At 41.0% G+C, this 27,102-nt stretch overlaps 1 protein-coding gene across 3 annotated transcripts in view; it reads left to right on the top strand.

Annotated features, from left to right (window-relative positions):
- The window catches only part of SGCD (sarcoglycan delta), a 1,252,876-nt gene that overhangs the window by 30,548 nt on the left and 1,195,226 nt on the right, over positions 1–27,102 (top strand). The gene's annotated exons all lie outside the window — the stretch shown is intronic.

The raw sequence follows: 27,102 nt of genomic DNA on the forward strand, positions 1-27,102 counted from the left end.
TATGTGCAAATTTTTGCTCTTGATTGTGTCCCACGTAAGTTTTAGGCTTCCTTTGTTCTTGTTTCTCTGATTTTTCCTCAAAATGGTGTCCGTGGATTTATCTTCAATTTCACAAATTCTGTCTTCTCTTGTTTCAAATTAGCTCCTAAAACCTTGTATTGAGTTGTTTATCTCTGAAATTTTGTTGTTCATTTTTGGTTTTCTAGTTGCTGTTTTGTATGATTTGTAATTTTTATTTATTTTGGTATTTTGTGTTTGTCTTATTTCCCTGAATTCTTCTATCAGCTTATCTGTGTTTTCCTTGATTTGGGCTATGCTTTTGCTTATTTTATGTCTTTCCCATGATTTTGCCTATTTTTTCCCTTGGTTTAGTCTGTGTTTTCCTTGATCTCTTTCCTCATCTCTTGGGGAGTCCTAAATATTGGCCTTTTAAATTCCATATCAGGTAGTTTCACTGCCTTTTCTTCTACCAGAAGGTCATCTGATTCTTTATTTCGGTCATTTGCTGGAGCCATCTTGTCCTGCTTTTTTATGTTCTGATATTTTCTGCTGTCTCCAAGACTTTAAGATACTTTTAAAACAATGATTGTGTGTTTGTTTGTTTCGTCCTGTTTCTTTTGTTTTGTTTTAATATGTCATGGTGGGTGGGCCAGGCATGCTTACTGCTTGCTTGTATATGGACACAATAGCTCTTACCACCATGTCCGTGTGGACAGGGCAGCAGCAAGCAGGGCAAGCCTGCTTCATTGTACAGTGGTTTGGTGAGATGGCTGGGTGGACTGGGTGTACACTGTCTGCCTCCTGATGTTGGTCCAGCAGTATGGGAACATTCATAGCCCCTTCCCAGATAGGCCAGTGTGTCGGGCGGGGAGTGGTACTAGCTTGCTTCCTTCTGTTCAGCAGCTGGTCAAGTGTTGGGATGGGAGGAACTTTGCTGGCCTGGAGGAGCAGCAGGCCTCATCTGGGGATACTCTAGCTATGGCAGTACAGTGAGGGCCAGTGGGAAGTAGGGTGATGTATGGGGCTAGGCAGTGGGAACAAGAAAAGAGAAAGATAGAAAAAAAAGGATAGTTAGGCAGTTGGGGGCAGAGCAGACCTGGGGTGGTGGTGAGGTGGTAGCTCTCTAGCCAAGGTGGTGTAATGTGGTCCGTTGGGTAGGAGTAGGGATGGGTACAGGGCAAAGTGGGAAGGATAAAGAAAAAGAAGAAAGGGAAAAATAAATGGCATAGTTGGACCCAGTGGGTGGGGGCAGGATGGACCCGTGCTGGTGGTGGGCTGGTAGCTCTCTACCTGCGGTGGTGCAGCATGGCCCTGCAGAATGGGGTAGAGGTGGTGTATGGAGCTAGGTGGGGGAGAGGAAGAAAAGGTAAAAAAGATGGTATGGCAGGAGCTGCCAGTTGGGGCTGGGTGGACCTGGGCTGGTGATGGGTCGATAGCTCTCTAGCCAAGGTGGTGCAGCATGGCCTGTCGGGAAGGGGTAGAGTTGGCGTATGGGGAGAAGAGTGAGGAATGGTAAAATATGATTCTGTGGTTATTGGGTGCTCTGACTTCTGTTAGGAGCTCCGTAAAGTTGCTGCCTGCCTGGGATCATTGCAGGCTGTGCTTCAAGATGGCAGTGCTGTGCCGTGTTAGTTGGTAGGGGACATCCACAGTATATCTCTCTTCATTTTCTATTTTCCTTCAGTTTCTTCTTCCCTCAGTGTTTGATATAGTTCTTTATCCCTTCATTTGATGCTTAGGTTTCCAGGATTGATGTTTGTATCTGTTTTACTTAGTTTTTCAGGTCTTTGCTGCAGAGGGGTGGCATGATGTGTCTGTCTAGGGCACCATGTTGGCTCAGCCTAACAGTTATTATTTATATAACATTTATGAAACACTGTCCTCCCACATCCATCCATCTCCTTGCTAACATCTTGGCACAAATAACCATTTGGGTCTCATCTAGACGAGTGTCATATCAACTGTCCCCCTAAAACAACCGTGGCTTGCTCTTCATATAGTATGTAGCTAGAATGATATATTTAAAAAAGCAAAGATGTTATGATAACTCCACAATAAAAACCCCTCAATGGCTTTCCATTGCTCTGAGAACATGTTCTACAAGCTTCTGCAGGGGATGGTCTCTGCTGCCACTTCAGCCTAGTAACAGTCATGCTCCCCACAGCTCTCTTTATCAAGGCATCCTGCCTCTCTTAATGATTTCTTACATGTGCCCTTTTCTGCCACTCTTTTCCCCCATGGGACCCTTTCTCAAGCTAGTCTTTCTACTCAAAGGTGTGTGTGCTATTTCTAGGTGGTTAATATCTACTCTTACTTCAGATCTCTTTAGTCACCTTTCTAGCTACTTCCCCTTTTTCCTGAGTTTCCCTTCCCACTAGGTCTAATTCTCCAGCCCCAATCTTACAGTACCATAGACATCTTCTTCAAAACACTTAGCACAGTTATAACTTTGTATTTATTTGTGTGATTATATAATGAATGCCTATCTTATCTACTATAATAAAAGCTCCATGAGGTCAAGGGCCAGGTCTCTAGCATCATAACCTACTAGAAAATCTGTAATACCAAGCTCTCCATCAATATTTGTTGAATGAATTAGTGAAGGTCATGGACCACTTAAGTTCTTTATCTTGAATTCTTATAATGACACTGAGGTGGGCATTATTAACCCTCTCTTATGGAAGAAGAAAATGAGGCTCAGAGCATTTTTAGAGTCTTGCTTAAGACCGCACAGCACTTAGTGGTGTTTCACTTGAATGCAGGTTGCTCTGAATCTGGTCCTGTGCCCTTCACTGCTAGCCTTCACTGATTCCTGAAGAACTAAGTTGAAGTGCTCAAGTTGTTCTCGTTGCAGTTAAACGTTGTCTCAGTTCAATTAGCTCTATTTGTGTTTTGTTTGTTTACCATCAAAATATATAGGTTTTACCATATTCCTCTGTAGTTCATGATCAAACATTTATTGAATGCTAGAAGGGTCATCACTAGGGTACTGTAAGGGAGTAAAAGTCTGGGAGCAAAATAGCTATACGAATAGTTTCTCTTGCGTTGCACACTGAGCAATATGCATAAAGGGCTAAGAGAACCTCCAGGAAAGGTTGCCTAACTCTGATCTGAAATGAGGTGATGAGAAGCTTCATGGAGGGAGTGGCAGTGGGGCAAGGATGTTTGCCATTTCCCTGTAGATTGCGAGGCCCGAAAGACCGGGGACAAGTTTCCCTCTGTGAACTCAGTTCTCAGTTATTTAGGAATGTGATTCCCAGGCGTGCCTTCGTGTGTAGGGGCTCTGTTGTTTCTTAGCTGCACATGGAATTGCTATGAATAGAAACTGATTTGATGACAGCATTTTTTTCTTAAATATACATTAAAAAGTACATATTATGTAGGAATTACCAACTGCCAGCCCAAGGGCCAAATTTATAGTCCTCACCCCAAAGTGCCTATTTTGTTTGACTCATGCCACATTTAAAACAATTTTGAGTTGACATGTTTTTAGGTAGTGTTCTTCGAAACACCCACCAGTTTGCCACGGTCCCTATCGTTCCCTCTTGTCTTTCACTGACTTGTTTAGTCATTACCATTACTTGCCTGATCCCTGTTGACTCTGAGTTTGCAAACTTTGTATGGAATAATAGAAGAAAATCCTTCTCAAATTGGAAAGTTAGTAATGTACTATGGAAAGAAAAGCCACTGTTGAATGAAGCCCATAGCATTTGGAAGTCCTGACTCCTGACTTTGTTCTTGACCTTGCTGGCAACTGTGACCTTGAGCGCCTCTCTGCTCCTCTGTTTCCTCATCTACAAAGCCAAAAAAACCAAACCCACTGCTGTCGAGTTGATTCCGACTCATAGCAACCCTATAGAGAATTATAATCCCCACCCTGTCTCCTTCACAGCGACATTGTAAAGAATGAAATGAAGTAACAGACATGGGAACATTTTATAAATGGAGAAATGCTGTTCAAATATAAGGGACCGTAATTAAGAGTGAGTTTGGCTTCTGACAGCAAGCAGGGTGGCCGTGAACATCCTGACCTACAACTTCTGACACCTGTCACAGGAAAAAAAAAGAGAGGACTAATTAGAAGGGCAAGAGTTACAGAGTCACAACGCATGGGCACAAAGGGAGAAGAGCCCCTGCTTCCTGCTTCCAGTCACCAGCATGGAGGGGTAGAAGAAATGAGATAACATTAGTTTAAGTGGAGTCACAGGGAACTATACACTTACACAAATAATTACAGCCCGTCGTGTTGCTCTGGTCAGCAGCAGTATGCTATGGCATTGACTATAAAGTAGAATAGTAAACATCCTTTTCTTAATCTGCTTCATAGTGTTAGAAAACTTTGTCCGAGAGTGAGTCCTATTGCTTTTTTCCAACAGATAGGAGGGAGGAAATGTAGTTTTGCTAGCCTTAATTTATAACCGAAAGTTTATCAATACCACATTTCATTTCATAAGGCTGAATTTCATGCTTAGTTGTAGTTGTACAGTTGTCTGGTACCGATTTATGCATTGGTAATTATTTCTAACCTCTACTTTTAATTCCCCCTCAACTTTCTGTATTTGATGCTTTTCCAGATATAAACTCAGCCCAATTTTGCAGCCATGGGTGTTGGATAGAATTCAAAGAAGTGGGTGACATAGACGCAGGCCAGCCTCCCCTCCCAGCCTGCCCACCTCTGAACTGTGATGAGAACGTACATTATTAACCCATGTCTGTTCAAATTGAGAGGCTGCCAAGGTGCCAGAGGCCCTTGTCGTTCCATTGCACTAAACTGGGTGCATTTTCTTTGTGTTTCAGCCTGAGATGTTATTGTAGCTCATGGAGAAACATTATTAACTTTAATTTACCAAAATTGAGTGCTCTGTGAGACGCTCAATCAAGCTGCTTTCTCCTAGCTGGTAAACACATTTATTAAGACCAAAAGAAGATTAGTAACTTAACTGTGCTGTACCTGGGCTGATTTCACATAAACCATGAAAATAACATTCTCATAACCCAGGACTCAATGTTTTATTTTATTTCTGTTTGTTTCTCCTGTTCTGAGACCTATGCTATGAGACTAATAGAACTATCAGACCTCTCAGATCTAACTTCATAAAACCGTTTATCTTGGAATCATTTACTTCGTGGGGGAAAACATATACTTGGCCATTTGCTGTAAGTTAGGATGTCACCCAGAGCATTGTCATAGCTGAGAATTTTCCATCTAGTGCATACCAAAAAAAAAAAAAACAAAAACCAAACCTGTTGCCATTGAGTCGATTCTGACTCATAGTGACCCTATAGGACAGAGTAGAATTGCCCCATAGGATTTCCAGGGAGTGCCTGGTGGATTCAAACTGCCAGCCTTTTGGTTACCAGCCATAGCTCTTAACCACTACACCGCCAGTGTTTCCATATAGTGCATAGCGATGGGTAAATTGCTCGGATTCTTCGTTGTGTGGTAAGAATTATACCGTGCTATTCTTTTCCTCATTGGATCCAAGATGTGCCCGTGGGTAGGCCGGTTCCTTCTGTGCACTTGTAGTCAGGTGCTTAACTGTTTGTGCCACCTATAAACTTCCATTTTATGTAACTCTTTTTCTTTTTTTTTCATTGTGGTCCATATATATGTAATAAAACATTTGACATTTCAACATTCTTCACGTGTACAATTCAGTGACATTGTGTTCATCATGTTGTACAACTGTCACCATTACCTGTTTCCAGATTTTTTCGTCACCCTTAACAGAAGCTCAGTGTCCCCTAAGCAATGAGTCTCCGTTTCCCACTCCATCTCGCCCACCGCTAGTAACTACTAATAAACTTAGATCTGTAGACACGTGCCTATGCTAGATATTTCATAGCAGTGGGATCATATAACATTTGTCCTTTTGTCACTGACTTATTTCACTTAGCTTCACGTTTTCAAGGTTCATCCATGTTGTGGCATGTGTCAGGGCTTCATTTCTCTTCATGGCTGAGTAGTATTTCGTTGTTTATCCATTCATCTATTCATGGCACTTGGGTTGTTTCCACCTTTTGGCTAGTGTACATAGTGCCACAGTAAACACTGGTATACACATATCTCCTCCTTAGATATCTTTCTCCTTCTCTAAAGCATAAATTACTCAGGGGCTGACAGTCAACTTGTCCTCATGAGTAGAGTGCTGAGTATGAGGTAGGTAATGCATTGACGGTGATTAAATACGTGAATGTTTTTGACTTTTGTCATTTTTCCCCTCAAAATTTTAGAGATAAATCAATAGAATTAGAATTTAGTGATTTCAGTTTAGGAGTAACTTTCCATCACTTCTTGGTGTAAGTATCTTGTCATTTCTTAAACCTCAAAGTCTACATAATGGTTAAGAGCTTAAATTCTGGAGTTGGCCAGACCTGGGTTTCGGTGTTGCCTCTGGCCTTCCCAGCTGTGTGACCCTGTGAACTGAACTTTTATGCGCCTCAGCTTTTTCATCTATAGAATGGCAATAGGTAGGGAAAGCTGATCTCACTTAGGTGAAACAAACCCAGTCATTCTGAGATCAAAATGCAGAAGCCTGAGTGAGGTGAAATAGTGTACTATTTCAGAAACACAAGAAAGTTACTTGGAAGTGCAGCAGGGAAAAAAGTTAAAGCTGCATCTTTTATGAGACTTAATTATGAAGAGCTGGCTGCCTTGTTGCTGGATTAGATACAGTTTTTATTGCGCAGCTTCTCAAGGTTGATCTTTCCCCTTGTATATACACCCTCCCCCAAATTGTTGATTCCTTGGCCAATAAAAGTGACTCCAAGAAATCTGCCGAAAGTCACAGGAAACTTGGTTGTCTTCAGTAGCCACCCTTAGAGCTGCTGGGGGGATTCAGTGTGATTACGTTTGCAAAATACCACAGCCTTTGACTTATAGTTAGCCATTCAATAAACATTGCCTATTTTTTTTTCCCCCATTATTGCCTGACCTCAGTTGCAGGCACATGTGACTAGACTTGGCATAAAAACATTACTGGTTTACCAGAGATGCAGAGCGTTTTGATACAGTGGCTCATTAATATTAACAACATCCCTGTGAAGCTGTCCAAGGAATGACATTTACCCTCACCTCAGATGGTACGTCAGAAAGCTTAGACTGAGGTCGGCGTGAAGTGTATATACCAGTGTGTGGGCATGTCAGCCACAGAGATGACACTGGCTTAGCATCCTACAAAGTAATCCCTCTTCAAAGGATCTCAGGCCTTGATTATGTCTCAGGTTTCTGGGGTAAATGCCAAGGCTGGGTGTGTGTCTGTCAGTCGTTATCCATAGTGAGTGGTGCTTGACACCAGGTCTGGCAGCCTTGAACCCATAGGTTGGGTTGGCAGCCTGTCTGCAGAGAGAGGCAAGGCTGATACTTGGCCCCTTGCTGGGGCTTCTGTATCAGGGTTGTGTATCCTGACGTAATTTCTGAGCTGGATGGTAGCAAACATGCTAAGCTTGGGGACAAGAAACCTGGACTTAAGTTTAAATTCTTCTACAAGAGACAGATGTTATAGAATCATGGAAGGTTAAGAACTGGAAGGGGCCTCAGGGATTATTTAGTCTATAATAACAAAGAACTATTTATTGAGTACGTACCATGTGGAGGCACTACACAAAGTGATTTTTATACATTATATTTCATTTAAACCTTGCAGTAGCACTAGGAATCAAGTGATATTTTACTCATTTTAACATGTGCCGGGAGTCCTTGGGTAGTGCAAACAGTTAATGTGCTTGGCTGCTAACTGAAAGCTTGGAGGTTTGAGTCTGCTCAGAGGTACCTAGGAAGAAAGATCTAGAGATACTACTTCTGAAAAATGAACCATTGAAAATGCCATGCAGTGAGTTTCTGGTTATGGTGATGGGAAGTTTGGCAACGATAAGTGATGGTTGCACAACATGATTAATTAATTTCGCTAAATTGTTCAACTAAAAGATGTTGAATTGGTAAATGTTCTATTATATATATTTACAACAATAAAAAATGTATAAACACAAACTCAATGGAGCAGACATGGGGTTGCCATTTGTCGGAGTCAACTTGCAGGCAACTGTTCTTTTTTTTTTAAGATGAGCCAAGCATATGCTAAATGTTTTTTTATATATCATAACCTCATTTAGTCTTTATCAGTGCCATTGGGGCTGGGGATATTATTCTTAAAATAGAAAGGCCGAACCTTGGTGGGCTTAAGTGACTTGCTCAGCCACAAATAATTACTAAGTGGCAGAGCTAGGTGTCAAATCCAAGTGTGTTTGACAGCAAAACACAACTACTTCGCTGTTCTGTCTCATCTTTCAGTTATTGTGGTTGAGGATCTTGAGGCTGCAGACAGTAAAGGAACATCTCCCAGGCTGCAGAGAATGTCGGGTGGGTCTACCAAGGCTAGAGTTCCTTCTGTACTCTCAGACTTGCTGAGTGGACTCGGATGGCCTCTAGGGCCTACCTGGCTCTTGCCTGGTGTTGTAAGATTGCTCCTAATTCAGCCTGTTCAGAAAGTGGACACCTGAAACTGAAGTCCATCATAATGTTTTGTTTTATTCTGAGTTTTGAGCAGAGCCAGGAAATAATAACCAGGACAACATATTTCCCTGATTGCTAATCAGCTCTGTGGATGTAAGCTTTCCCATATACTATTTTCCTTAACTATTGGGAAGTAAAGGACAGTATCTAAGTTGTTGATGATGGAAGTCGTTGAGAATTTTATTATGTTCCGTGAGTGAAATCTGCAAAAAGATAATTTGCAAGCATAGTTTGATGTTTCATGTGGCCTAGACTGATTATGGCTCCCCGCCCCGCCCCCTTTATGGGTGTAATTGATTCTGGAAGGCTAATACCTTTCTATTTTATGTCTTCATTGTCTTCAGGGAAGTTGTTGGTGATCAGTTTACTGTGGTGTTTGGCAGTGGGGCTTGTATATTATCTTGTGGTTGAAAACCTTTCCAAGATTTGATGAAGCCTTCAATTTGTCCAAAACTTTGTTGTACAAAATTCGTGTTGTAATATTTAAAAATTAGCCTTGGTCGGGCAAATGTTTTTAGTACCATAGCCAAAGGGCTGAAATTAATATTTATGTGTGATAAGGAACATTGGTGTGTAACAAGTGAATCTTATCACCTTCCTTTTATCTTTCTTGCCTCTTTTTCTCTCTATAGCTTTATTTTTTTTAATTATGGTAAGCATATGTATAACAAAACATTTGCTATTTCAGCATTTTTACGTGAATAATCCAGTGCCATTATTTACATTATGTTGTGCCACCATCACTATTATCCATTTCCAGATTTTTCTATCACCTTTAACAGAAGCTCAGAATATTGCTTATTCTTTGCATTCCTCTTTTTCTTTTCTCTTTTCCCCTCCAGAATGTAACACACCCTTCATAGGTTATTAAAAAAAAAAAAAATTGCCTTCGAGTTGATTCCAACTCACAGAGAACCTATAGGACAGAGTAGAACTGCCCCATAGGGTTTCCAAGGAGCTCCTGGTAGATTCAAACTCCTGACTTTTTGGTTAGCAGCTGAACTCCTAACCACGACATTACCAGGGTTTCCATAGGTTGTAATGATGCGGAATAACCATTTATTAATTATTTAGGACTTTTTGGAAATCCGTGACATCAGTGCCACAATCTCAGAAATATTTTTAAACGTACATACTCTGTGCTGCTCAGGGCTTGCGTATAAGAGGGCACACTGACGAGAGAACAACATCTTCTTGAATCCGTAAGTCATCTGTATTTCACTGACGAAGCAATCATGGTGCGATGTTCACCATCAGGAAGTAAACGGCCAAGTTTATTGATTAGTAAAATACCGTATTTTAACATGCAATGTTTCCTTTTTTTTTTCCTCCGCCCAGTGGAGAGGTCTTCTGGGCTCAACCTCCAAATCTTAGTTGCCATCACTTCTCAGTTGTTACCACATTCACTCTGTCCAACAGCTTGTACGCCATTAACTCTGAGGCCAGGACCTAGGGGAGCTTTCCCACGAGGTGACTCCTTTTCATGCCTCAGTACCTAAATTTCTTCAGACTGTCTGATGTCAAAGAACCTTTCTGGGACTGACCTGCAGGTAGTTTTTATCCTTCTCACCATCGTCTTCATCATCTTCACCATAATTCTCACCATCATCCTCACCAGCATTCTTTCCATCGCATTCACCATTGCCTTCACCATCATCATCATGTCTTCCAATTACTGAGCCATTACTGTGTGCCAGACACTGAGCTAAGTTATCCTATGAGGCAAGTATTATTATACCCACTTCACAGATGAGACATCCGAGCCCAGGAAGGTGAAATTACTTGAACAAGTCCAAAACAGTCACTAAATGGCTGAACTGGGATGGGATGCCAATTCTGTTTGATTTTCAAACCCATGCCAAGTGTCATTATACTATTCCTCCTTTTCTTGACTTTCCCCACCCCTTCTGGGACACATACAGGCTAGTGGGAGAGTGACAAATACAAGACCTGACAGTTGTGAAAGGATGCTATCTAGCTCAAGCATTAACAGCTGGGTGACCCTGGACAAGTCACCTCTGGATGTTAGGCTTCCCATCTGATGAAAAGGAGGCATCTGAATGAAATTGTGCCAAAAGCCCCTTACAGTCAAAATGTCTATAATTCTATGACCTCTTTGCTAATCACTGTAGAGAACAGCAGCAATAAATTTCAATTGCTAAAATTGCCCTCTGATTATAACAACAATAGCATCTCTAGTGCTTTAGTTTGCAATATATTTCTGCATATTTTAATAATATTGACAATAATAATAGTCCTCATCCTCATGGTAGCTCTGAAGGTTCATTCTTCACCACAAGCTTATGAGAGGTGTCATGTACATATTAATATACCTAATTTGCATATAGTGTCGGTGAACTCATCCAAGATCATAGAGCAACTGGCAGAACTAGGACTTGAACCCAGCTCTTTCATTCCAGAACCCACACCATTTCCACTAAACAAGGTTGCCTCTCCAGTAGTGTCTTCTATCACTTTATTAAAACGTACCTGTATATCATAGCATGGTTCATCGTAGTACAGCTGTTATCCCAATGCTTAGTTCTTTACTTTGTTTCCAGCTTTCCAATTGCAATGCATATTTACTTAGGAGTCTGGAGTACTCTGGGAAGATGGGTCACATAGCATAAGCCAGAAGCACAGCAAAGGGGGAAGGGACATTGCTGATTTGGGTTTCTCCTCTCCCTACCTTCCTGCAGCTTACGTTTGTAGGGGAGCTGAATTGGCACCCTGGGCTTGGATAACTGCTGCTGGAAAGATAGTATGCTGAGAAGAAACCCTCGGTAACTGTGCTGGCTCGCTTTTGTTTCCAGATAGTCCAATTGTTTCCTGTTCTTTTTCTTTAGTGTAGTTTTCTTTTCCTTTAATCCTTCAATTGGACTGTCTTGTTAATAGGGTTAAAATCATTGTAACTTGCCCAGTTTTTAGTCACCTTTCTCTTGGAAGACATGATAGCGCTGAACTTTCTAATCTAAGGTCTGAGGGAGTTATAGGGAAACCTGATTCTCACCCAGGGAGTCTGGCCCCTTAGAGGGCATGTTATCAGAACATTAGAGGTAGAGGACAGGAGGGCGGAGGCCTACAGGTTGAAGAAAAAAAGCACATTCAGTATTCTAAAATAATATTATAGCTGGGAAATGAAAAATAAAGGAATACTGTTTCGTAAACCAAGCTACGAAAAGTGAAGCTTTATAAAATCTCCTTGATTTACAGGGAATATAATTAGGTAATCCCAACAAGATGGGAGTTCCCCTTTTCAGGTCAGAGTTTCAGAATATCTGTGATGTGATAGACAATGTTCAAGGTAAATATACAAGGATATTGTGGGAAGTATCATTTGTAATAGTGAAACCAAGCAAAACTGGAAAAAACTAAAGACCCATCCAAGGGAGAGTGGCTGAATGAAGTATTATTTAGTAGAGTAAGGTATTACTGAGCCATTGATGTTGATGACCATATGTGCTGATATTGGAAGATCTCCAATATACATTTCAAGTTCAAAAAACAAGAGCAATAACAAGATGAATGGCACAAGGAATAGTATGATCCTATTTATATAAAAACAACAACAAAAATCTCACAAAAACTATAAACTCTACTCTCTCTCCCTTTCTCATGCTTATTGTACGTATTTTTTTCCTAGACAGCTATGCAGGAATTATGCTGGTGGGATGAGTTTTGGGAAGAGAGACTGCAGGGAGGTAAACTAACTTTTTACTTTGTACTTTTTTGCTTTTTAAAATTTCCTTAAAAAAAAAAGTTGCTATCAACTTGATTCTGACTTATGTGTGGCAGAATAAAACTGCGCTCCATAGGTTTTCAAGGCTGTGACCTTTCAAGGAGCCTTTGGGTGCCTTTGAACTACGAACATTTTGGTTAGTAGTTGAGCACTTAACTGTTTACACCACCCAGGGACTCCTTTTTGAACTAATCATTTTTTCAACAAATATTTATTGAATGGTTACTACATGCCAGGCAATGTAATAGACCCCAGAAAAACATCAGGATCCCAACTCTCAGAAAGGTAAGTCTGGTGGGGAAACAGAAAGTTGTGAGAAAACAAAATTTCACATAGTTCTAAGAGCTAAGAGGATTCAAAAGGTCAATATGTAAAGAGTAACAGAAGACCACTTTAGACAGCATACAGTCAGATATTACCCTTAAAATGTGTAACAAAACCAAGCCACCCCAAAATTTAGTGCCTTTTTTAGTGCATTTTTCTCATGTTCATGTCAGCAGGTCAACTGTGGCTCAGCTGCTGTAGGCTGGACTTGGTTGGGCAGCTCTCTTTTAAGCTGTGTGTCATCTGGGCTTGCAGGTTGCGCTCAGGCCTGTTCCAGGGCTTTGAACTGATGTGAACCAGTTCAGCTGTGGCCAACTAAGTAAAACCAGAACAGACCCAAATTTTTAAAATTTGGGAGAGCCTTGGAATGGGAACTTGGAAGGCATTGTGAGCCCTTTCAGGAGCCTGATGTGGGAGATTGGATTATTGGTTGGACTGTGGAGAGTAAAACACATTCAGAGTGGTGTGGTTGGCTGCCATCTATGAGTGGGGCAGTGCTGTTTCCAGCTCTGCACAAAATCCGATGGGCAAGAGATTTGATTGCTATGCAATGTGTACACTGCCCTTATTTTCTAAGAGGGAGATTAAGTTTCTAGTAGGGCTTTGACCTGTAATATTTCCCATTTCAGTTATCATTCCCGTTCACCCAAATTGTAAAAATTTGGTCTGTTCTGGTTTCACTTTCTCGGCCATGACTGAACCAGGCAGAAGTGGTTTGAAGCCTTGGTCTGTTCCACATTAGTTCATTCTGAGGCCCAGGCTGAGAGGGCAACAGCTACTTGGGGAAGGTCTTTTTGTGACAGGCCACCAAAGTGCAAAAGAGTCAAGGCAAATGGTGCAAGTCCATTGGAGACGTTGCTTGCTTCATGTTGGCTAATACTCCATTATTAAATCAAGTCATGTGGCCAACTCCAGCATTAGTGGTGTGGGGAATATCTCTGTTCATTGGAGGTGGGGCATACAAGCAAATATTTTCTGCGAAATCATTCACACTATCAGTCAAAGCCTCTTCTATTTGAGCTGGACACTGAAGAACAAAGCTAACCATGGTAGGGTCTGGGGGTGGAAGCGGGAGTGGGGATGTCATTGAAGGTGGAGAAAACAGTGCCTGGAATTATTTTCTAAACTGTCTACTGGGGTTGGTTGATGGAATCGTAGATCATTTTTTTCTTTAGATGTTTCTACAAAAAGAAACCTTAAATATTCTTTTAAAAGGGAGTGGGATAGATTTAAAAAGACAAAGAAACAGTGTCTTTGAAGCTGGAGCCCTATGGGCTATCTAATGTAATTTTCTACATAGAAGGGCAATTATGTTCACTAATGTAACAAGACAAGAAATTCAACATTTTTTCTGACACACCAAGATGCAACAGATGCTGTGTTCCAAAGGAGGTACAGGGCCATATGCGGCATTTCAGAGTGGATAGCCAAAAATCAGTTGGATGACCATTAAAGCTCCCACTCACATGGAGGATTGATTTAAAAGGAAAAAAAAAAAATGGATTTTATAAGGATTTCCTTGAAAACTGTATGCTGAGGTTTTCAGCTCTTCCCACCAACAAGCAGAGATAGAGAATGCCTCTCTGCTTACTTGAAGTCTAGTGTTAAGGTCATGTGGTTCCACTGGGGAGAAGTTGGGAGACATAGTTTTCTGGAGCTGGACTTCCAACTGGGATATTCTAACAGCCTATGGAGGACTGCACTGCTTCTAGGCATGGCTGCACTCTCCTTATGGGCTCAGAGGTGTACAGGTCCCAAGGTTGGGTACAGACCTTGTGATATGTTTGTCGTCCAGGGTTCATCCTAAAGAGATCATGCCCAGTAGAGCAGCATGACAGGGTGAGGGGACCCCAAGGGGTAGAGGTGGGGGATGTTCCCCAGGGGTAGAAGCGGTGGGAGGCAGAAGCAGCCAGCCAAAGGGAGCTGTAGTTGAAGGCATTTAGCAGGGGAAATCTCATTACTGTGCTCACGAGGTCTGGAGTCTGCTTTGAAATCCGCCAGGAAGCCATCAAAGGACAGTACATGTAATAGCTTGTTCTCTCATACCTCTCCAGACCTTCCCATGTAAACTCTAGCAGGTCACACACAGAAGCTATCCATCCACAGGGGAAGGAAGTAAGCAAGAGAGCCGCCCAAGCCAACCATACCTATCCTCAGTGGCAGGTGGTCCTTTGTTATGGATTTAATTGTGTCCCCCAAAATATGTGTTGGAATCCTAACCCCTATACCTGTGGATGTAATCCATTTGATAATAGGGTTTTCTTTGTTATGTCAGTGAGGCCATCAATGTAGGGCGTGTCCTACACTTTATCACCTCTGAGTCATAAAAAGAGTGGATTAGATACAGGAATTAGCACACACCTGGAAGTGGGAAAAGATAGAGGGCCACATGAGGATCACCAAGGAAAGCTGGGGCTCCAGAAGCTGAAGGACACAGAGATCTTCCCCAAGAGGCAGCAGAGAGAACCTTCCCCTATAGCTGGTGCCCTGAATTCAGACTTTTAGCTTCCCGAACTGTGAGAAAAAATTTTGTTTTTTAAAGTCACCTACTTGTGATATTTCTGTTACAGCGGCACTAAGGAGTTGAGGCTCCCATACAAAACTAGCTGTCACTGGGGAAGCTGGGAGAGCCCTACCGTTGGTAAGAGAGTGAAGTGTTCACCTGCTAAAGTAGACATTCTCATTTGTAAATCAAGATTGCTATTACTTACAGTGATGACGAGATTTTCTAAGGGTGATCAGAAACATTTGGGGATAGCACTCCTACTAAACCACAGAGCAGGTGTCATAGAGACAGCAGTTGCTTCTCCAAGCTATTGGTTGCATTAACATTTATGAAAAGATAACAAATGAGCATCCCGTTAAGAACTGTGTACACACCATCGCATTCACAAGAACTCTGTTGTCGTTAGTTGGTATTGAGGTGGCTCTGACTCTTGGAGTCCTTATGTATAATGGAAAGAAACATTGCCCAGTCCTGCACCATCTTCACAATTTTTGATGTTTGAGCCTGTTGCAGTCACCTTGTCAGTCCATCTCATGGAGGGTTTCCCTCGTTTTTGCTGACAAGAACTCTATAAGGTAATTGCTTACCTCAAACTATCATCCCCATTTTATAGATGAGTTCACTGGGGCCAAAGGAAGTGAAGTGAATGTCCAGGATTACAGAATAGTGCATGTGATGGCTGGAATTCAAACCAAATCTAGTCCATACAACTTGAGAGTCTGTGCTCTTGGCTTATTGGGTTTCTCTCCCTCACAGTAACCTCTCTCTGGTGTGTGGAGGATGACTATGTCCTGCCCTGGTCCCCGCTTCTGACCAAGCACTCCCAGCTTTTCATCCACCCCTTGCTTGGCATGTTTTCCATCTTTCCCCACCCTGGTCATTCACCTGACTTTGTTACCATTAGTCATGTGTGGCCCTCTGGACATGTATGATTGCTAAAAATTGTGTATGACCACATACGTGTGTGACTTAGCAGGTGCTTCCATACCTTCCCGTCAGTAGTTCCATGGAAGTAGGTCAGGGCCTGCTCGATGAACCGTCCATAGCCTCTCATCTCTTGCTGTGACCTCACGAGGATGGCTGTGGAAGACCCTCTCCTGGCAGCCCGCAGAAGGCGTTATCAATCCCTCTCCTCCCCTAGGGATCTATTCTACTCGTATAAATAGAGAAATCACTGCATCTGCTTCTCACCCAGCAGGGCCCGTATTGGCAGTGGCACCTTGTTAAAATGAGGTGCTGTCTATCGTATTATAGATAATGTGAGACAAACTGCATTTTCTGCTTCCTGACAATACGCTTTGCTGAAGATAAGGTCCAGGGAGAGTTCTCGGTAGGTTTACCCTGATTTGAATCCTGTTTTTCAGGAACAGCAGTTTTAAAGCTCATTTCTATTAAGGGAAGGGACATGGGAACTTGCTTTTTTTTTTTTTTTTTTTTTGCAAGAAGTACAGCAGAGCAACTGCAATTTTGAAAATTAACTGCTAAATCCAAGGAAAATATCCATGTATGAAGACCGCTGGCAGAATATAAAGCTGTCCTTGTGCATTGCACCCATTCTGTATTTGTAGTTCTAATTATTAGCTTTGGTTAGCTTGGTCCATGCTCTGAAGCAGTCCTGCTCATCCGTGTGTGCAGTGTTTCACAAATACTAGCCATTCACAACCCCTCTCCCCCGTTACTGCTGTTTCTCTGTGCAATTGGCACGATTATTTTTTTTCTTTCTTGTTTTACATTTTATTGGGATGAAATATATATACCAATATGTATAAGAAATCCGTGTGTGCAGTGTTTCGCAAATACTAGCCATTCACAGCCCCTCTCACCAGTTACTACTGTTTCTCCGTACAGTTTGCATGATTATTTATTTCTTTCTTTTTTTTACATTTTATTGGGATGAATTATATATAACAAAATTTTGCTATTTTAACTACTTTTAAGTGTATAATTCAGTGACATTAATTATATTCACCACGTTGTAAAACCAGCACTGCTATGTCCAAAACTTTTTCATTATCCCAAACAGAAGCTCAGTCCCTCTTATGAAATAACTCTCATTCCTCTTTCCCCTCTGTCCCTGGTAACCACTTTTTGTCTCTGGTAACCTTTAGTCTATGCAATTTACATTATTATTTACTTAGTATTCTTCTTTAACTGACTTTTTTCTTATTCTAAGAAATAGTATCTATAAAGTTACTGATGTAATGCATTGGTTTTATGTGTGTGTGTGTGTGCATGTATATGTATATTTATATATATAAATAAAACTTGTTGCCATCAAGTTGATTCTGATTCATAGCAACCCTATAGGACAAAGTAGAACTGCCCCATAGGATTTCCAAGGCCGTAATCTTTATGGAAGCAGACTGCCACATCTTTCTGCCATGGAACAGCTGTTAAGTTCAAACTACCAACATTTTGGTTAGCAGCCAAGCCCCTAACCATTGTACCACCAGCGCTGTCACGTGCACTCTCGCTGTCTCTGTCTCTAATTTATATAAAGAAAATTCTATTTATGAAAATATGGTAGAATATATGTGCAAATATAATAGAAATAAAATTAAAAAAAAAACCAAACCTGTTGCCGTTGAGTCGATTCCGATTCATAGCCACCCTAGAGAACAGAATAGAACTGCCCCGTAGAGTTCCCAGGGAGTACTTGGTGGATTTGAATTGCCGACCTTTTGGTTAGCAGCTGTAGCACTTAACCACTGCACCTGCAGCGTTTCCATAATAGAAATGGTGTCCTGTGTATCTCTGAAAATCGCCCAGGGATCCAGCACTGTTACTTTCAGTGGTATCGTCAGGTGGTTTTAACTGAGTTCCATTTTAAGGGGAGAAAAACAGGTGTGGGGAAAGCTGGAAATGGGTGGAGGGAAATGACATTTATATTAGAAATATTCTGCATAGATCTCCTCCATGTTCCTTAAATTTTATGAGAGGCGGTGAGAATTGGATAGTGACAGAACGATGAGAGTAGAAAAGGAGTTCTCTCCCACAAAAAAAACTTTTTAGCAACACTGGAAGTAGTTTTGTTGTATGACCTCCCATTTATTCACTTGTTTTCATATACGTCTGTGCGTTTGTTCATGCAACACGTGCTTGTTGAGTATCTACTCTGTTTCCTGACATACAGTAATGGAAAAGAGGAGTTTCCTGTCTTTGGGGAGCTCAGAGTCTAGCCTGGGCAATGGGTAGGTAAATTAATTGTCACGTTCTGGTGGAAAGAGCACTAGATCCAGCTGTGAAGCAAACGCTGCTGTAACTGGTACTCTTCAGGGGTGTCAGGCTGTGTTAGTCGTGGGGCTGGGCCTGAGTTAGAAAGCCACAGTAAACAAAACAATAAACCCTGAGGACACGTCCTTTACAGTGTGGTGTTTATTTCACAGAAAATCATTTATCTCCTGAGGGGCAAGGAGATGAATGTCGTATCTTTCATCCAGAAGGACCTAGTTGACCTTGAAGGGAATTACCTCAGAAATTCCTCTTTATTTATATTTTGTCCCTTTATAAAGAGAGACTGGAATTGCTGGGTCAGAGGATATATCCCTGATGCCCTATTCTATTCTGATACGTAATCCTATATTCCTCTCTGGAAAGGTTGAACCAATGAATACTCTTACCATGTGCCTAAAGAAGTAATGAAATAGCTGCGCAAAGACATGTATTCAAGGACGATCATTGAGATACTGCTTATAAAACCAACAGTTGAAAATATCCTAAATAGCCATCAAGAGGGGATGGATTAAATATAAAACATTTCACAATGTAATACTAAACAGTTCTTTAGAAAGAATAGAATAGATGTATTAATCAGGAAAAGTGTTCCCCATATGTAAAGTAAAAAATAATAATAAAAAAAACCGGTTACAGAATAGTATGGATAATATTATCTTATTTCTGTAAAAAATGTGAATTCATATATGCGTCAAAAACCTGCTGTCTTCCAAACTATGAACCCAGGATATTGTGGAGGAGGCAGTATGTAAATTGCCAGGAAGGGGATTTCACTTTCTTTTTTAAGAAAATTTGTGTTTCATGCATTTTACATTATTATTGTAAGCGCTCAGAGAACCAAAGGAATATTCAGTTATGAAAAGAAAAAAAAAGGGCGGAGGAATTTGGAAGGCAGCTTTGCTTAGCGGAAGGAGAATAAGGTTATGCATAGCAAGCTCTTGGAGTCTGGTTCATCCACTTTGGTTCTAAATGGCTAGATGGTGGCCAAGATTGAACCGTCATTTTTCTCCTCCAGCCCACAGCTCTGTTCTTCCTATCTTCTTCAGTTTTCAGTCTTGGTGTAAGACTGGAGGGAATCTTTTTCTTAGTCTCTCATCTTTCATATCCAGCCACTTGCAGTGTGTCTTTCATGCATTATCATTCTCTTTCCTTTTTCTCTTTTATTCTTTTGTAATGCATTGGTCTGACCTGGAGTCTCTGTCCATCCAGTATACATTTGTACTGGCGGCAGACTGATCCTACTGAAACACAGAGCTAATAATTTTACTCTCTTATTCAGTAACATTAAATGATTTCCCATTTCTCATAGAATAAGTACAGATTTTTTTTTTGTTGTTTTTGGCCCTCAAGACCCTACATGATGTGGTCTCACTGGTTATGTCCTTTCACACACCTTACATGAGATTTTTTTTTTTTTTACCTCTCAGATCATACTTTGAACTTTTTCATGTTTTTCTTCACACTTGCTTCTCCAGATTTTTTCTACTATGTAAACACAGCATAAGGAACCTGGTGGCACAATGGTTAAGCGCTTGGCTGCTAAGTGAAAGGTTGACTGAGCCCACACAGCGGCTCTGTGGGAAAAGAACCTGGTGATTGGCTTCCATAAAGATCACAGCCAAGAAAACCCTATGGGGCAGTCCTTCTTGTCATGTGGGGTCGCTAAGAGTTGGGATTGACTTGATGGCACCCAACAACAACAAACACAACATGGTCTACTTATGTTACAGCTATTTTAGTTACACTAACATCTTTTTCATTCATTCAGTAACATTTTACTGTGTGATTTGTATATACCTGGATTTGTGCTAAGTGCTGAAGATTCACAAAGGAGAACAGACCACCCTTCCCTCGCTCCTTCCCCAGACCCAGGCAAAGCCCAGGCTGACAAACAAAATAATTACTGTTTTTAAAAAACATTCGAAAGAAAACAAACATGGGGCTGAGACAGAGAATAATGGCACTGATGGGGGTGAGGTCAGGAAGAGGAGTGTCATTAGGTTAACCCTGGCTAAGGAGGTGACATTAAAGGCAGACCCGAAGAACACAAGGAGCAAGCCTTGGCATGAGTGGGGAAAGAAAATTCCAGGCAGATGGAATGTTAAATTGGAGTATATTTCAAAGACCCTGAAGCCAGAAGAAGCTGTACGAGGATCTGACAGAGGACTTTGGCTGGAGGATGGAGATTGTGGCAGAAGATGATGAGAGAAAAGTCAGGGCCTTAAAAGTCAGCCCTTAAAAGTTGTGCAGTGAATTTGAATTTTATTCCAGTGCAGTAGCATGCTGTTAGAGGGCTTTAAAGCAGGGAAGTGAGGTTATAATCCCAGCTTTATCCCTTTCTGCATTCCCCTCAGAGCCTGCCACAGCGCCCTGCGCAGAATTCTCGCTCAGTAAGTACTTGTTGCGTTATTGAAGGCTGTGGCTGTGATTGATTACAGCATTAGCCACACTTCAGCAGGGGATGAATTTAGTTCTCTTTATCAGTTTTTATCCAGCATGCTAGATAAGTTCATAAAAAGGTAACTTTCATGGTAATCTCCTATTTTCAGTTCATTAATCACATCCTGAATGATGGCTCTGTTTTTGCTTTAAGAAAACTGAGAAATGAGCCCTGAAGCATTTTGGATGTTTGAACTTTCATTTAAATCCCATTGAGAGGTTTTTAATTTTTTTCCTTACCAAAAGAGGTTTGAATTTTGACATCAAAAGTCATGCAAGTGTTGTGGTCATCTGAGCCACAAAGTACATGTTGTAATGGCTGAACACATAAATGCATCTTAGCAATTTATTTAAAAAAAAAAAAAAAGGTTGCTTTCGAGTAAATTCCAACTCATGGCCACTCCAGGCGTGTCAGAGTAGACCTGTGCTGCCCAGGTTTTTCATTGGCAGATTTTTCAGAAGTAGATTACCAAGCCTTTCTTCTGAGGTGCCTGTGGACGGACTCAAACCTCCAACCTTCAGGTTAGCAATCTAGCATGTTAACTGTACTATTCACAGACTCCCTGACTCATAAAAAAAATTTTTTTTTTAATGAGGGCCAGTTAGTCAAACTCCTTTGTCCAAAGTCACCCAGTTAGTTAACATTCGGATTTTTTGGCCCCTACCATTCTCTGCCATGTTGCTACTCTCGTTTTTCTCTTTCTCTTGATTCTTATTTAATATAATGTGATGTTGATGAGCAAAATGCCTGATAAATATTTACATTATGCCCTTTTAAAAAGACTGTTCAGCACCTAGGTTTTTTTTTTTAATTATATATATATATTTACTTTAGATGAAGGTTTACAGAAGAAACTAGTTTCTCATTAAACAATTAATACACATACTGTTTTGTGACACTGGTTGCCAACCCCACGAAATGTCAACACTATCCCCTTCTTGACCTTGGATTCTCTATTACCAGCTTTCTTTTCCCCTCCTGCCTTGTCGTCCTTGCCCCTAGACTGGTGTGCCCATTTAGTCTTCTTTTGTTTTATGAGCCTGTCTACTCTTTGGCTGAAGGGTGAACCTCAGGAATGACTTCATTAATGAGCTAAAAGGATGTCTGGGGGCCATACTTTAGGGATTTCTGCAGTCTCTCTCTCAGACCAGTAAGTCTGATCTTTTTTTTTTTCCTGAGTTAGAATTTTGTTCTGCATTTTTCTGCAGTTCTGTCTGGGATCCTCTATTGTGATCCCTGTCAAAGCAGTCAGTGGTGGTAGCCAGGCACCGTCTACTTGTGCTGGACTCACTCTGGTGGAGGCTATTGTAGATGTGGTCCATTAGTCATTTGGACTAATCTTTCCCTTGTATCTTTGGTTTTCTTCATTCTCCCTTGTTCCAGATGGGGTGAGACCAGTTGAGTATCTTAGATGGCCTCTCACAAGCCTTTAAGACCCCAGATGTTACTCACCAAAGTAGAATGTGTAACGTTTTCTTTATAAACTATGTTATAATTGAACTAGATGTTCCTCAAGACCATGGTTCCCACAGCCTGCAGCCCGGTAGTTAATTCAGTCCATCAGGGAGCTCGGATGTCTGTGGAGCCTCCATGACCTTGCCTTGGACGGGTTGTGGTGGCTTCCCCAGTATTGTGTACTGTCTTACCCTTCACCAAAGCACCTTGAGTTTTAAAAAGAAACCATTGAGAAATTTGCTCCTCTTTACTTTTTGGTCAACATCATGTATTAGGAATCTCTTGGTTGCAAGTGGCAAAAGCCAAGTTCATAATGGGAAATGTGTTGGTTTATATAGGTAAGCCATGGTGGGTAAAGCTGGCCTCAGAAACTACAGAGTTGCCAGCACTTCAGAACCTGCATCCTCTGGCACTAGCCTTTGTGTGGGAAAAGGCAACAACTCCTATTTGTTTGGGAGCAGTCCACTCCCCAAAATGAGGAGGTCACTGTTCTAGGAGAAGGAAGGGGCACTGACAGACAAAACAATATGTATTAGCTACAACATTCTTTAGAAAGATCTGCTGTTTACAATAGTAATCATAATAGCAAGCATCTGTATAACACTTTAAGCAGCCCTAGTGGTGCAATGGTTAAGTGCTCAGCTACTAATTGAAGGGTTGGTGGTTTGAGCCCACCTAGCTGCTCTGTGGAGGAAAAGACCTGGAGATCTGCTCCTGTAAAAATTACAGCCTAGAAAACTCTATGGGGCAGTTCTGCTCTGTCATATGGGGTTGTTATGAGTTGGAATTAACTCAGCGACACACAACAACAATGTGTAATACTTAGGTATTTTCAAAATGCTTTCATGTGTATTTTGTTTTATGATCACAAAAATCCATTGGATACCTAGGAGAGACAAGAGGAACAGCAGGTTGGCCAGGTAGGTTGGTGATAAGTAAATGAGCAAAAGAGTGGTAGGACATGAGGCCAGAGGAATATGGGCAGCACCAGATCAGGTGGGCAGTGGCCAAGATGAATGGAGTGGAGGTCTAAATCCAGAATCCATGCCTTTAGCATTTGTCCCCAATAGGCTGATGAATCCTTTGATGGTAGCGGTTCTCCTGGTTGTTGACCACATTGATGCCCTGGTGCCATGCACATTTCTGTGGTTAAAGATTTGTGTACATCTGTGTTTTTGTTTTGTTTTAAGTGTTACATCTGAATGCTTTCAAATTTTCAATATAGAACAATACAAACAAGATATTACTCCATGAGGGAGACCCGGGTTTGATTCCCAGCCAGTGTACCTCCTATGCAGCCACCACCCACCTGTCATTGAAGGCTTGCATGTTGCCATGATGTTGAACAGGTTTCAGTGGAGCATCTAGACTAAGATGGACTAGCAAGAAAGGCCTGGAAATCTGCTTCTGAAAATCATCCCATAAAAGCCTGTGAATCACCATGGTCCAATCCACAACTGGTCACAGAGATAGCACAGGACTGGGCAGCAATTTGTGCTGTTATGCATGGGGTCACCATGAGTTGAGGACTGAGTTGGAGGCAGACTCAAGGCAGCTAAGAACAACCACCACTTTGATGTGATTGTTGGTAAGAGTTTCTTCAGACTTGCTTGACTATGAGGGTAATATTTAGCGTGAAGTTACCTTAGTGACTTCAGAGAAATAAAACATTTCTTTTTAAAGACCTAGACCAGCTGATCTCCCATAGCACTTTATTAATGCTTCCTTTGGGCTGACCTTTCTATCTTATATTCAAGTTGTTTGTATACATGATTTATCTCCCACTAGACGGTAAGCTCCTTGAGGACAGAGCCCTTTTCTGATTTTTCAGTGTATTGGGTAGAGCATCTAATACATGCAGGGAATATTGTTTGTGCAAACACTGTTCTAGATGCTTTATGTGCAAATATACTCCCAAAAACCTGTGAGATAGAGGTCCAGAGGGGATATATAACTTGCTTAAAATTAGACAGTTAATAAGATATAGTGCTCATATTCAAACACACTCTGACTCCTAAGCTCATGCTTTTATCAACTCCATTATGTTCCTCTTTACTACTGCAATAACTATGTGCTGAATGAATAATAATTATTGCTTTATAGCTGGTGTGGAATTTTCACATACAGGATCTCATTAGAACCTCATTTAGAAAAAAAAAAAAAAAGGTGGACAACTATCACCTGCTTCTCTATTTTAGAAGTGAGCAGACAGGCTCAGAATGGTTAAATTGGTTCATTTATTCACTTATTCAGTCTTTTATTCATCATATAAACATTCATTGACCCTCTATTAAATGCCAAGCCTGGGCTAGGGATTGGGAAATAGTTGCAAACGAAGAGAAAAGTTTGTTCCCTCATGGAGTGTATGGTGCTGTGGTGAACACAACATTATCTGGACTATGACTGCTCCAAAGGAGAAGCAGAGTGTTTTGTATTGACAGTTAAGACAAGACCTCTCTAATCTGGGGCCACAATCTGTCAATTTATCGGACTGTGGTGGTTTGTGTGTTGCTGTGATGCTGGAAGCTATGTAACCAGTATTTCTACCAGCAGGACTACCCATGGTGGGCAGGTTTCAGTGGAGATTCCATACTGAGACCTACTAGGAAGAAAAACTGCTTCTGAAAATTAGCCAATGAAAACTCTATAGATCGCAACAGAATGTCTTCCTATATAGTGGCAGGAATGAGTACCCTAGGTTAAAAGGCATTCAAAATATACAGTGGCCACAGCAATGGACTTGAACATTCCAGTGGTTGTGGGAATGGTACAGGACTGGGTCAGCTAATCTGGACCATCACAGAAGACTTCTCTGACCCGGGTATGTTCATCAATGAACTTTTGGTTCCTAGTGACAGAAACTGTGTTTAAAATAGCTAAAACTTTTGGTATGTACTGCCTGAAATTACTGAAAAAACTCTATGGATGAAACTAGATTCTAGACTGGATCTAAAAGTTTGTATGATGTTATCAGAACTCCATGTTGGATTTATTCTTCATAGGTTGTCTCCCTTGGTTAAAAAGATGCCTACTGAGCAGCAATATGCCCTCATTTGCCTTATTGCTAGAGACCCAGGAGAAAAGAGGACAATTCTTTCCTGGTAGTTCTAGAAAAGATAATTTCTTAGGACTCTGGCCCTGTTTGGACCACTTGTCCAAATTTCACTATGGCTATGAGTTCAGGGTATTCTAATTGGCTAGTTTGGGTCATTTGCTTCCTCACCCTGCTATGGAGTCTCATGCTTGACATTGAGGAGGAACAGTTTCTGAAAGGTAAATATGCTGAATAACAGATAGTCCCTACGTGGTCACATAGTTAGCATATTTAATCCTGATATAATAAAAACAATGTGTTTCTAAAAGTTTCTACACTGTGCAGAGTCATGCAATAAAAGCCATAGGGCTTATGGGAAAAATGGGGCTAGGGGCACAATACTCAAACTTCTCCCGTGACACATAATACAGAAGATTGTTGGCTTAGACTGATGACAAGCTTTTGTGTAACAAAGTGAAACGATGTCTGGTACTGTACCATCTTCATGATATTTGATATGTTTGAACCCATTGTTGTGGCTGTTGTGGCAATCTATCTCATTGAGGGTTTCACTGACCCTCTCTTTTACCAAACATGTCCGTTTTTAGAGATTGGTGTTTCCTGGTGGAGTGTCCAAAGTAAGTGAGCTGAAGTGTTGCCATCCTCGCTTCTCAGGAACATTCCTGTTTTATATCTTCAAAGAATGATTTGTTTGCTTTTCTGGAAGTCCATGGCATAGTCTGTTTTTTGACAACACCACAATTTGCCTGCATCAATTCTTCCTTTTTCATTGTCCAGCTTTCTCGTGCATAGAGTCAATTGAAAAGACCAGGGCTTGGGTCGGGGTCACCTTAGTGATCAAAGTGACATCTTTGCTTTTTAGAACTTCAAGAGGTCTTTTGCAGCAGATTTGCTCAATGCAATATGTTGTTTAACTTCTTCACTGATGATTCCATGGACTTTGATTGTTGATCCAGGTAGAATGAAATTATTGACAACTTCAATATTTTCTCCATTTATCATGATATTGTTTAGTAGTCCAGTTGTGAAGGTTTTTGTTTTCTTTACGTTCAGGTTTAAATCAAAAGACAGGAACCTAATAAAAAACAGTACTGCACTTTTAGCCACAAGTATTTGAATAGGTATGTCACTTTACCTTGACAAATACCTGGAATTTGCTTGTGGAAGTGTGCATCAAAAGGGTTCCTGCTTGTGAGTTACTGTGAAGTGGTGGGAGGAGGGTTATCAGAATTTGTGCTTTCCTGGCTTTAAACCCTGAAACATGTTTTTTTCTGCTATTGAGGTTCTTTAGGTCCTTGGAGGCATACATTTATATTTGATACCTGTCTCATAAAAGTTGAAAATTTGATCAGTGTATAGCCTTTTTCAATTAATTTCTGTATTACTCTCAGACATTTTTTTTTTTTACGGCCTTCTTATCTGCACTAGTAACTTCACCCAGTAGCTAGCTGAAGGCTTTAGAAGTTGTAGAGATGTTTGAAACTATCAAACCAGCCACTATTAGCACTAGAAGAAACCACTGATTCAGGATTGGCAATTGCTGTTTAAGGCCATCTTACATAGATAGGGCTTTCTCTTTGTGAGAAAAGTTGATCCCCCTTTTGTTTTTTCTTGCCTTGAGGTATTCAGCCCATGTGCTCAGTGCGGCAGTTTCCATTTCTTTCTTCTTCTTAATTTTTTTTTTCAGGCCTTGTTCTTATTGACTTCATGGCACCTGAAGTTGTTTAAGCCATAGACATTTCTTTTGTTTTCTGCTATTGTCTCTTACGGTCTGCAGTGTGAATTGTCTTATACCTGTTGCTTAGGAGGTATCACATCATGTTCTCTTTTTTCTTAT

This window comes from Elephas maximus, chromosome 2, assembly GCF_024166365.1.
Source record: "Elephas maximus indicus isolate mEleMax1 chromosome 2, mEleMax1 primary haplotype, whole genome shotgun sequence".
Lineage (NCBI taxonomy): Eukaryota > Metazoa > Chordata > Mammalia > Proboscidea > Elephantidae > Elephas > Elephas maximus.